General features: G+C 36.8%; 1 long non-coding RNA gene across 1 annotated transcript; it reads right to left on the reverse strand.

Annotated features, from left to right (window-relative positions):
* Positions 1-240: 240 nt before the first annotated feature.
* Positions 241-4,101, reverse strand: LOC133289792 (uncharacterized). The gene is made up of 3 exons (XR_009748532.1): positions 3,618-4,101; positions 2,430-2,492; positions 241-1,632 (listed from the first exon to the last, which is right to left on the reverse strand). It is a non-coding gene; the product is annotated as an uncharacterized LOC133289792 (long non-coding RNA).
* Between the last annotated feature and the right edge of the window lie 5,882 nt (positions 4,102-9,983).

The following is a 9,983-nucleotide window of genomic DNA, read 5'->3' on the forward strand; positions in this document are numbered from 1 at the left end:
AGGTGAAAGATGGCTTCCTGAATCACGATTTTGGCACAAGAATCACCGGAAAAGGATAAGGAATTAGGGAGATATGAATCCAAGATAATATAGAACGAAATTGGAGTTTAAGGATTATAGGTAGGCGCCACAATTCCAAAGAATTGATAAGCCCAAGAACGCCACAAGGATTGATGCCCTTGATAAGTTCGGAGATTCTCAAAAGAACCCAAGAGAACTAGTCTCACCAAAATAGGTTAACTTGATATTCCAAATCTGTCTTCAAAAGCCATGGTGTTCCCTTATATAGTGGGCTACAACCATATTGAGTTTAACCTAAAAGTGCTTACACATAAAAGAAAATAGACAGCCCAATAATCCAGCCCAATAAGCCTTATTACAAAAAGTTTAACTAAATATAAGAAAATAAAATTAAGTGCAGAATTTGGGCCAAGTAAAATAAAGCCTTCATGCATATCCATTGAGGCTTATTCTTCAAGGTCTTCAATTTGAATTAAGTGTATCATTTTGGGCTCTTCTTCCTTTAGACTTGGGCTTGTCTCAAGTAAAGTGGTCACCAAGAGATTTAGAGCCTCTGTAGCCTTTTTAGCTTTTGCTCTTGTCATTGGGCCTCCAAGACCTTGTATGTCCTCCAAGTTTGTTGTCTTGGTCACGCCACCTCCTATGTCCTCATCATTGATGCTACTTTGGAGGAGAAAAGAAAAGAAAAGGACAAAAAGACAAAAAAAGGGACAAAAGCTGCAAAAGATGGCATGAATGAAAAAAAGTAAACCTACATTTGTTGTCCTTACCTGGAAAAGCAATGGAGCAACAACAAAGGCGGGAGACAAGCAAAAAGAAGGATGAGAAACACAATTGCAACATAATAACATTCAGACTTCAGCAATAGAAGAGGATAAACAAATCAAAATATACCAAAAGGGCTAAGCTAGAAGGAGCCCATCTGGGAGCTAAATGAAATATGACCCGTTGAATCCCATCAACGGCCAAGATCATTTCAATGAGGATAGAGCACCTATAAATACAGAGGAAGACAACACAATTCAAAGTTTTTGGAAAGGACCTCACGTCCTACTCTTGTTTCTTCTATTTTCCTGTATTCTTCCCTTAATTTCTTTTGTTTTTCTCTTAGTTTGTAATTAGGAATTTCTATAATTATGCTCCTTAGTATGAGATAAGTTCTTTTAGAAGGCCAAAGGGACATAGAAGTATCCCTCTAAGTTGAACTTATTATGTAAGCTTGCTTCCATTAATGGATTTTAAGATGTTTCTGCTTTATTGCTCCAACTGACTAGTGTTGGGTTGTTTGCTGATGGTGGAAAAATATAAGTTCTGATAGGGGACGTTCCTCTGTTCTTGCAGAACACAGATTCGTCCCTTAGTTCCAACTCAAGTGCGCAAGTGCATGCATCAAGTAATAAAGGGAGTATTAATGCCCAAATTATCGTTCCCACGAGAATAGAGTGCTAATTATTGTTTTATCACTGTTTATAAAGAGTGAAAATGAGAAGAAAAGTTAGTAAATGAACTGTCAGGTCAAATGTTCCCTACTGTCTTGACAATGTTCCTCAGGAACAGTAGATTCAATCTGATGGCAAACAGTTGCTCGTTGCGTTATGTATGTGATCCTTCCTGTTTAGAAGAAGGTGAGATAACAATCATTGGAGTTTTTATAAGTACTAAATGAAATAAAATAAAACTACTAAAACAGAAATAACTATAATCAAGAGACAACAAGGTGGTGGTTAAAATAGTTTAACAGAAGGAACAGATTCACTGCTTCACTCTTAAAGGGGCTGCTTTCTCTGCTCAAGACTTAGCACCTTTTGGCTTTGTCCCAGTTTCTTTGCCTGCCAACTTTGATTCCTAGCTCATGGTCTAGATGACTCACAAGTTTCCATATTCCTATGGCTCCCTTGACTCCAATAGGTACTTAGTTTAGAACCTTAAAATGGACGAGTTGGCCCCTTTTTCCCAAGGTGACCAGTTGCGTTTTTTCCATGACATCTACCTTCCCCCAATGGCTAAGCTGTCTGAAATCCCTTCCTTATGGAAGTTCCTTTCTCAGTATGTACCCAATTTCCATTGGCGCACAATGAATATAGCTTACTTAGCCAAAGAAATACAAAAAGCTTCGGTCAAGAGTTTTGAAAACAGTTCTTTAAGAGTTTCACAGTTTAACCGTTCCACAGATAGTTCAGCTCATGGCTGATAGTTTAAACATAATTATTCTCAACTGAGATCACATAGACCCGAGATTCAGTCAAGAGATAATGATTGGAACGAAGAGAAAAACACTTATATTAATTTAAATAGGCAGCATATATATAGCATATAACAGCACATTAATCCAAGGCACATGTGAACAACAATTCACAATTCTATACACTAGCTAATAGTCACATTAGGTAATACCACCAAACACTTACCTTGTGTCCAAGCAATAATCAACAGCACCAAAATTCAGCTCACTCAATAAGTGTTACGTGCACCTAATTAGAATGCAACAAGTCAGAATTACAACCTAAAAATTTCTTATACGTTACAAGACGTTTTCATTCCCTTAAGCCCTCTATTCCTATTCGGTTTGCATGGTTCTTTATCTAGCAACAGTCTGTCTTCAATTAATTTCTTTGCCCACTTATAAACAGTGAAAGAAATCCAACATTTCTCAAGCATACCAGTTCGGGTTTCAATATTAAAAAGGTTCCTGACATTGTATTCACAAATTTAACTCTACAAGACCCTGGGTGTGCTAATGGGGAAACGAATATCATACTGCCCTATTAATTTAATTCGAGCAAAACTTGATACAACAACATATACCAACTAGACCAATTTAGAATTCTAAATAATCTTTTCTATAATTTACAAACAATTTCTATGCCACCTAACTCTTGTATAGCATCGGTTTTCATGTTTTTCATGATGAATAATTTTCTGATTTCATGCTAATTATTCTAACTTGTAACAATAACAAATCCTAGGTTTTTCCCTGTATACCAATTCGGTTTTAACCTGCTTATTACTCTGAACAATTTCTGGTTTCACATTAATTTACCAATAAGTAACAGCGAATAGTTTCGACATACTCAGAATTGGATTTTAGAATTAAAAAGGATGCTCGTGATATTTATTTACATACCCAACTCTGTTAAACTTAAGGGTGCGCTAAAGGGGTTCTGTATACTTACATTCAACACATGTAAACCACTATTAATTTGCCTAACCCACTGTTATCAAGTGATCTACCCATGGGCTCCTATGTATGTATTTTCGACTTATACAGTATGCTTCAACTAGAATCTTTTAATTTTCATTTATATCGCCTTCCCTAGATGGGTTAAGAGTACACTACTAAGGTTTTAGCATGCTGTCTTCATGGTTGAAACACATGCCAGACTTGCTATGTTTTCAAGTCAAAGAGCAGTCCCCAAACAGTGAGGAGCTCTCTTCCATGTTCCAAAATAGGTTCTTTGTTTGCATGCAACAAGAGATCATGGGTTAACTAACTAGACAGAAACCAAGGAAAGGAAATGACAAACATAACTCCTCTATTAATGGTTTTAGAGACCGAAACAGTAAGGAAACAAGGGACTAATTTTACTCTACGTTACCTTATTACATGTGACCAAAGGTTCTTAAATGGTCACGGGGCAGCAACCAAAAGATGCAACAGCTTCTGCACTCTCTCAGCGCTCCAATAGTTCTGGCTTCGGCTGCATGTGAGGGGAAGTCCCATGGAGGGACAGAGAGAAATGGTGAGGTGCATGTACGGAGAGGCAGTACCTCAACTCCTTGCTAGTGTAATTCCCTGACGAACAGAAGGGTGTGGGGAAGGAAGAGGAAATTCGCCTAGAAGCTTTGGTGTTCTTCTTATGGAGCCTACGACTTGGAGGAAAGATGGGAGGGAGGAATTATAGTGATCAGATTTCTGGACCAAGAGAGCAGCAACTCGGGCTGGTCTCTCTCCTTGCTGAGCGTACCAGAATGAGGAGGTAATTTGAAGATGGTGTTGAGTGAGTTTCTCAAATTGAGGGATGGGCAATCTGTTTTCCTCCCCTTTCACGATGCTAAGAGATAATGGAATGGAAAAGATAATTGATTTAGTTATTGGCCCAATGGGAGACAACCTCACAGATTACATGAGGATAATTTGAAGGGTATGTTAAAGAATATGACCAAAGACTTGTCGGGCTGAACTAGTTACTCTTGTGGGGCTTGGGCCGCAACACATATTTAGTTATTGGGTCCAAAACTAACTCCTAATGAACCTCATTCCTCATAATTATATCTAGTATAAGTTGTTCTTAATTTAAATTAAGTTCACACTATATATATATATATATATATATATATATATATATATATATATATATATATATATATATATCGAATGACAAGTCAAGCTTCTACATTATGAATGATAATTTATATAAGTTCCTAATTTTTACGGGATGTTACACTCTCCCCAACTTGTTTGAAAGTTTGTCTCCAAACTTCGTCTCACCATTCCAAAATCTGCCTAAGTCTAACGCTTAACACCATTATACCATGCCATACAGTTTACTGCATTCAAACAGCCAGCTATAAAAGTCACCAAACATCTCAGAACATTACTAACAAATTTGTACTTTACATGATCATTAAGTAATATAGATATAACACAATTTTGTTCGTACGGAAGAAATAAATAAAAATATTTTCCTAAGCTTAATCATGATACGAGCAATTTCCTGAGTTCTTTTTAAGTATCAACAAATATTATAACACACAAGTGGAAGAAAACGGACAAAAATCTTGCTAAACCAAGAAATTCCAGCTACAAAAAAACTGTAATAGAGTTCAGGGTTTTAGTGCATAATTAATAGCCAACTAAGCAAATCCATTTACAAAACACTTCTTTACTATATAAATTTTAATAATTATTACTAGTGTAGGCATAAGTGATTAACCTTCTATTCACCCGATTCAGAATTATAACACAGGAAGTAAAACATGGCAATAGACAGAGGCTTCTCAAAATCTCTTATCATCACTCATCCTAGATGACACATCCCACTACTACTCATTGATCATAAATTTTAAAGGTTTCCATATAAAATGCGACTAACAGTCAGTGGCCTAAATCAAAAAGAGCTTCTAAGAATGTAAGGTTCCATCTAATCATGAAGTAACATTACCTCCTATTACTTACACAAACTTAGGCTGATAAACTAGGGCCTCAATGTTTCGTCTTTGTAATGTACAGGTTACAATTAAAAGTGCCATTACTTCCTAACTTAAGTCTTATCAATGACAATGACTCGGATCACTCACCAAACACATCGCACATTCGCATTATATCAGACTTTCACATTAATTATCTTACTAAATCAAATCACAAACAGAATTCGATATAATTATTAGCCTTCAGGAATTCAAGCAAATAAAATAGGACACATCTCATTCCAATTTTCAAACAAACGGAGTCTTCATAAAATCACAAAACTTCTATCCTACTTTACAGACATATCATGTTAAGTGGTACCCCTCATACAGCTCGTCAAAACACCCATATGAGGAAACTTCCTCGAGCTTTCCGCTGTCCTAGGTACCTCAGATGTAATTGACTCCACTGATCAAGGGATCCATTAATCATGATATGACTTTCCAATTATCGACACATTTTACAATTTTGAAACAGCTACCCCACATAATCCACTAACAAAGACCACACTGTCATAATTCAAGTTCACAAAACCACATCCAATTTCCGAGTTGCAATTAAATTTCCATCTATAATGACAAGTCACAAGCACGACACAAACCTCATGCAGAAAAGCACCAAATCCGAAGTCCACTTAAACAGAAAACTAATCTCATCCATACAAGCAACAATACATCCATCCGGTGAGAGCATTTTAAAAAAATAATAATAATATTTCATGCTGTATTTAAACAATTTCAAAATGAATATCAAACTTTTAACATGAGGTGTGTAACAGCCCGTTACGTATCGGTATTGTTAACATTAATTATGATATTAAACGCAGTTACAATCACAGCAAATCATTTATAAAAATACGAATAAACTTTTTCCGATTATTACGCGAGCATTTAAAACAATAAAACGCGTAATAATTAAAAGCTGTGACTATAACTGTTAAATCTTGTGGAATATTTATTTTATCTATTTTTACATCACAATATACTTATTATAAGTTACTAAGGGGTTCCCATAAACCCACTTAGCCAATTATCAAACTTTACGTTTTTACCTATTCGAACATGGTTCACTCCTAAATTTTCTGCGAACACACCGCTCACAACAAGACCTTCTTCTCAGATTATATCTTTGTCTTACTTAATTCCCTTTTCAAAAAAGCTATCACACGCTCAATTCGGAGATCATTTGCTCCGGTTATCGCCGTTTGAAGTTGGACAAGCAAAACAGCCAACCAACCCCAAAACAGCTCAAAACCTCTCCCACTCTCGGAATTTCTGCACTGAATACACTAATCTAATTGCCCTCAAATTTTTACACCATAAACTAGACACCTTAATCTTCGATTTTATATATCATACGCTTAATTTGACCCAGAATCGAGGCGGGAATAAAATTCCCAAAACTGGTCCAGAACTGCCACATGTGCAGTAGGCACATGAGCAGTCTGCTTCCTCCATTTTTTTCAGGTCGAAGACCAACCCATATTTTTCCCAAATTTTGACACAAGGTAGAAGACATCTCAACCTTCAAAATGGCATATGGCACGTCCCTATTGGACCTATATAGAGAGAGATATTCTCTCCCGAAGTTCGCCTAAAATCTGCCAATTCTACAGAAAATTCGCCAGAGTTTCCTTTGTTTTTCCAATAATCCCAAATTTGTACAAGATCATTTAAGCCTCAAATGTACCTAATAATCACATAATAATACAGTAATAATCCAATGGGTGGCACACACAAGGACCAACAACGCCTTGGGGCACTTACAACCCAATCCAGTTTATAGTTATTAGACATATAGCTCATATTTATCATTCTTAAATAGTTGCATTCACCAACACCATTTTCATGCACATTTTCATCATACATTTAATCATAACCTACAATAGGCCTAAGACCCTTCCATCATAAATAGACATGCATTAAGATACGATTACAATATTGCTTTACAACTTACAACTCCCAATGAAACTTAATTACAACCTTCCAATATTACAACATAAATACAAATGGTAAAATATAATACATGGCATGACCACTAGACTTAGGCAAAATGACATGAACAAGATGCTAATGAAGCTCCTACTAAATACAAATGAGATGTTAATGCCCTAAGTCTAGCCTAGGCCACATGGCCAACAAAATGCAAAAGGCTAAAGCTCCACTGAGTCACTATGCGGGCCTCTTGCCCGCTGCTCCAGCTCCACTGCTACCTCCTGAAATAAATGCCCCGAGACGAGGTGAGATATACGAATATATCTCAATAACCCAGAGGTTCTGGAGAAAACTCCTCTCAATGGTTCACTTCGATGCATATGAATAGAATACAACAACCACTTTTTAAAACGGGATATAGCAAGGGTTTTAGAGAAACAGGGAATATAGAGATACAAACTACGACGATACGGGATGGTAGCTACCAATACCACGTACGCCCTGGGCATATATAAGCCTATGGGTATCATCCAAGGTGCGTTCCAAAAACCACAACCATGATGCCCCAACCATCCAAAACGCCAGAGACATTCCTAGTGTGCTCCTACCCGGATCACACACCATGACCCTCGGTCAACTGGAACTCCCTCTCGGAGACCTATCTAGTGGAAGTCCGAAACTGCCCGAAGGCTAAGAAAAACTGTCTACTGGCCAGAGACTCGGTACATAAGTACCCACTGTAATAATGCATGCATGCTCATGTGTTCTACACTACTCATATACACTTCCTACCGTTGCCATCAACTGGCAAGGTGGAACAGAAAAGGGGAACATGCCCCAGTACCAAGAGATTACCTTAAATAGTTTTCTCACTTAGCTCCGCAGCAGCTTAAGTTCCAAGTCTGCTACTCAACAGAACGCCTACACATAGGACGTTCCCACTTACTCAATGTTCACAAAATGCATGGCAAATCTCAATTTCACATGCATAATACAATCACTTACCTCAATCCACTTGGTCCAGGACCAAGGGCAATGCACTGATTCACTGTTCAGGATTCAAGTCGACATACGGCAACCTATACAACCATGTACAGCCGTCAGTATACGTCAATTTACGTCAAAACGCGAAAAAACACAAAAATCCTTCCCATCACCATGATGGTTCGGCCCTTGTAGTGTTCTTTTAGGATTTATTTTTCTAAATTTTCTTTCTCATTTTATTATGCTTCCTTAGGCTGCCAAGAGGCCAATTCAAGTGCCGTTTTTCTGTTTTACGTCTTTTACTCATTGTTTTGCTAAGTAATTCACTCTAGGTTCATTTATGTCCCTAAACACAAGTTATTATTTTCCATTGATTCTAATCATTTTTCAACATCAATTCACTCATTTTTCCTCAAAGGGTCGAATTGTGTCCTATGACACTCCAAGGAGTTTCCAATCAATTTCAACCATTCCACACCTTCTATCATCCTATTTTATCATCATACGATCATACAACAACTCATTAATCAATCCTAACACATTTTCAAAAATCCAAGTCATGACAATCCTCAAAATTTTAAGTTATAAATTCATATTTTTCACCAATAAATTTCATCGCATTTCTAGCTCTAACACATCATTCTAACACATTATCATCTAATACACATTTTTCAATTGAGCTCCCTAACACAACACATCATCAAATCAAGCTTTAGGTTTCCAAAAATTCAATCACAATTAAATCATGTAAATAGGATGGAAACATACTCACAACAAAGGATAGAAGCTACCCCAAGACTCCTCAAAGCAATGGAAGCTCAAAAAGCTCCATGAACATCCATTTTTCTCCAAAATTTCGTGGCTGTAAATGGAAAATATCTCACCAAATAGAGGTTTTCAAGGTGAATGGATAATACCAATGTGTTTGGAAGGTTGCTTCCAACAAATTTCAACACAAAAATCACTCGATTCGGTTGAGAAATGAAGGATTTATCAAGGAATGAAGATTTGAACCTAAAATGTCTAAAAGGGGAGGGGGGGTCACGGTTTTGGCAAGAAAAAGGGAAGGGAAAGTGATGGTGAATAGTGGTAGGGTGATGTGGCTTAAGTGGTTTAAGTGGGGTGGGTCCCACCGCCACCTCACGCGATTTCAAACTCATTTGAATTCCCCTCTGATTCCACTAAACGTCCATAAATCCAAAAACTATTTAGAAACTCTAATTTTTAACATTAATCATTCTCCCTTAATTATACTTGATCAGATGAATTCAGAGTTTTCTGGTCATTCGGAGAAAACACTGTTTTAAGCTATTGCGCGCGTCGTTGGCACGCTTCCCCAAACTGACTTAATTCCATCAATTTTTTTTATCAAAAATCATATTTCCTAACTCAATAAACCATTTATAACTCATATTTGAAACCTAGAGCTCAAAACTCAACTGGCACGTTTTACGGTGCAATCGTACCGCGGTATTTTTACTAGCGAAAAACACTATTCACTGATTTTTCTGAAACTTGCCTATCCACTCAATTTTTCGTTATGAATCCATTTTCATGGTTATTTTTATCACCTGAGACCTTCTACTCAATTTTTATCTTCCTAGGGTTGTGTGTTGGCAATTTACCGTTTTGCCCTTTCTTTGTATTCTGGCATAATCTTTAGGATTTTCACTAATCCCTCACTTAATTATTCACTCAATGTATTAATTACTTAATTTAGAATTGTGAGGTGTTATAAGGTGTACAACAACATATTTAATTCACAGGTTGAATATTGTTTCGAGTAAACAACAATCAACCAAAATCAGGTGCTTAAGTTAAATTCAACTCTTACATTATGCACTCAGTTTTTTATA

The sequence above is a fragment of the Gastrolobium bilobum genome, unplaced genomic scaffold, assembly GCF_033153095.1.
Source record: "Gastrolobium bilobum isolate Gb01-03AN ecotype WA unplaced genomic scaffold, APGP_CSIRO_Gbil_v1 utg72763, whole genome shotgun sequence".
Lineage (NCBI taxonomy): Eukaryota > Viridiplantae > Streptophyta > Magnoliopsida > Fabales > Fabaceae > Gastrolobium > Gastrolobium bilobum.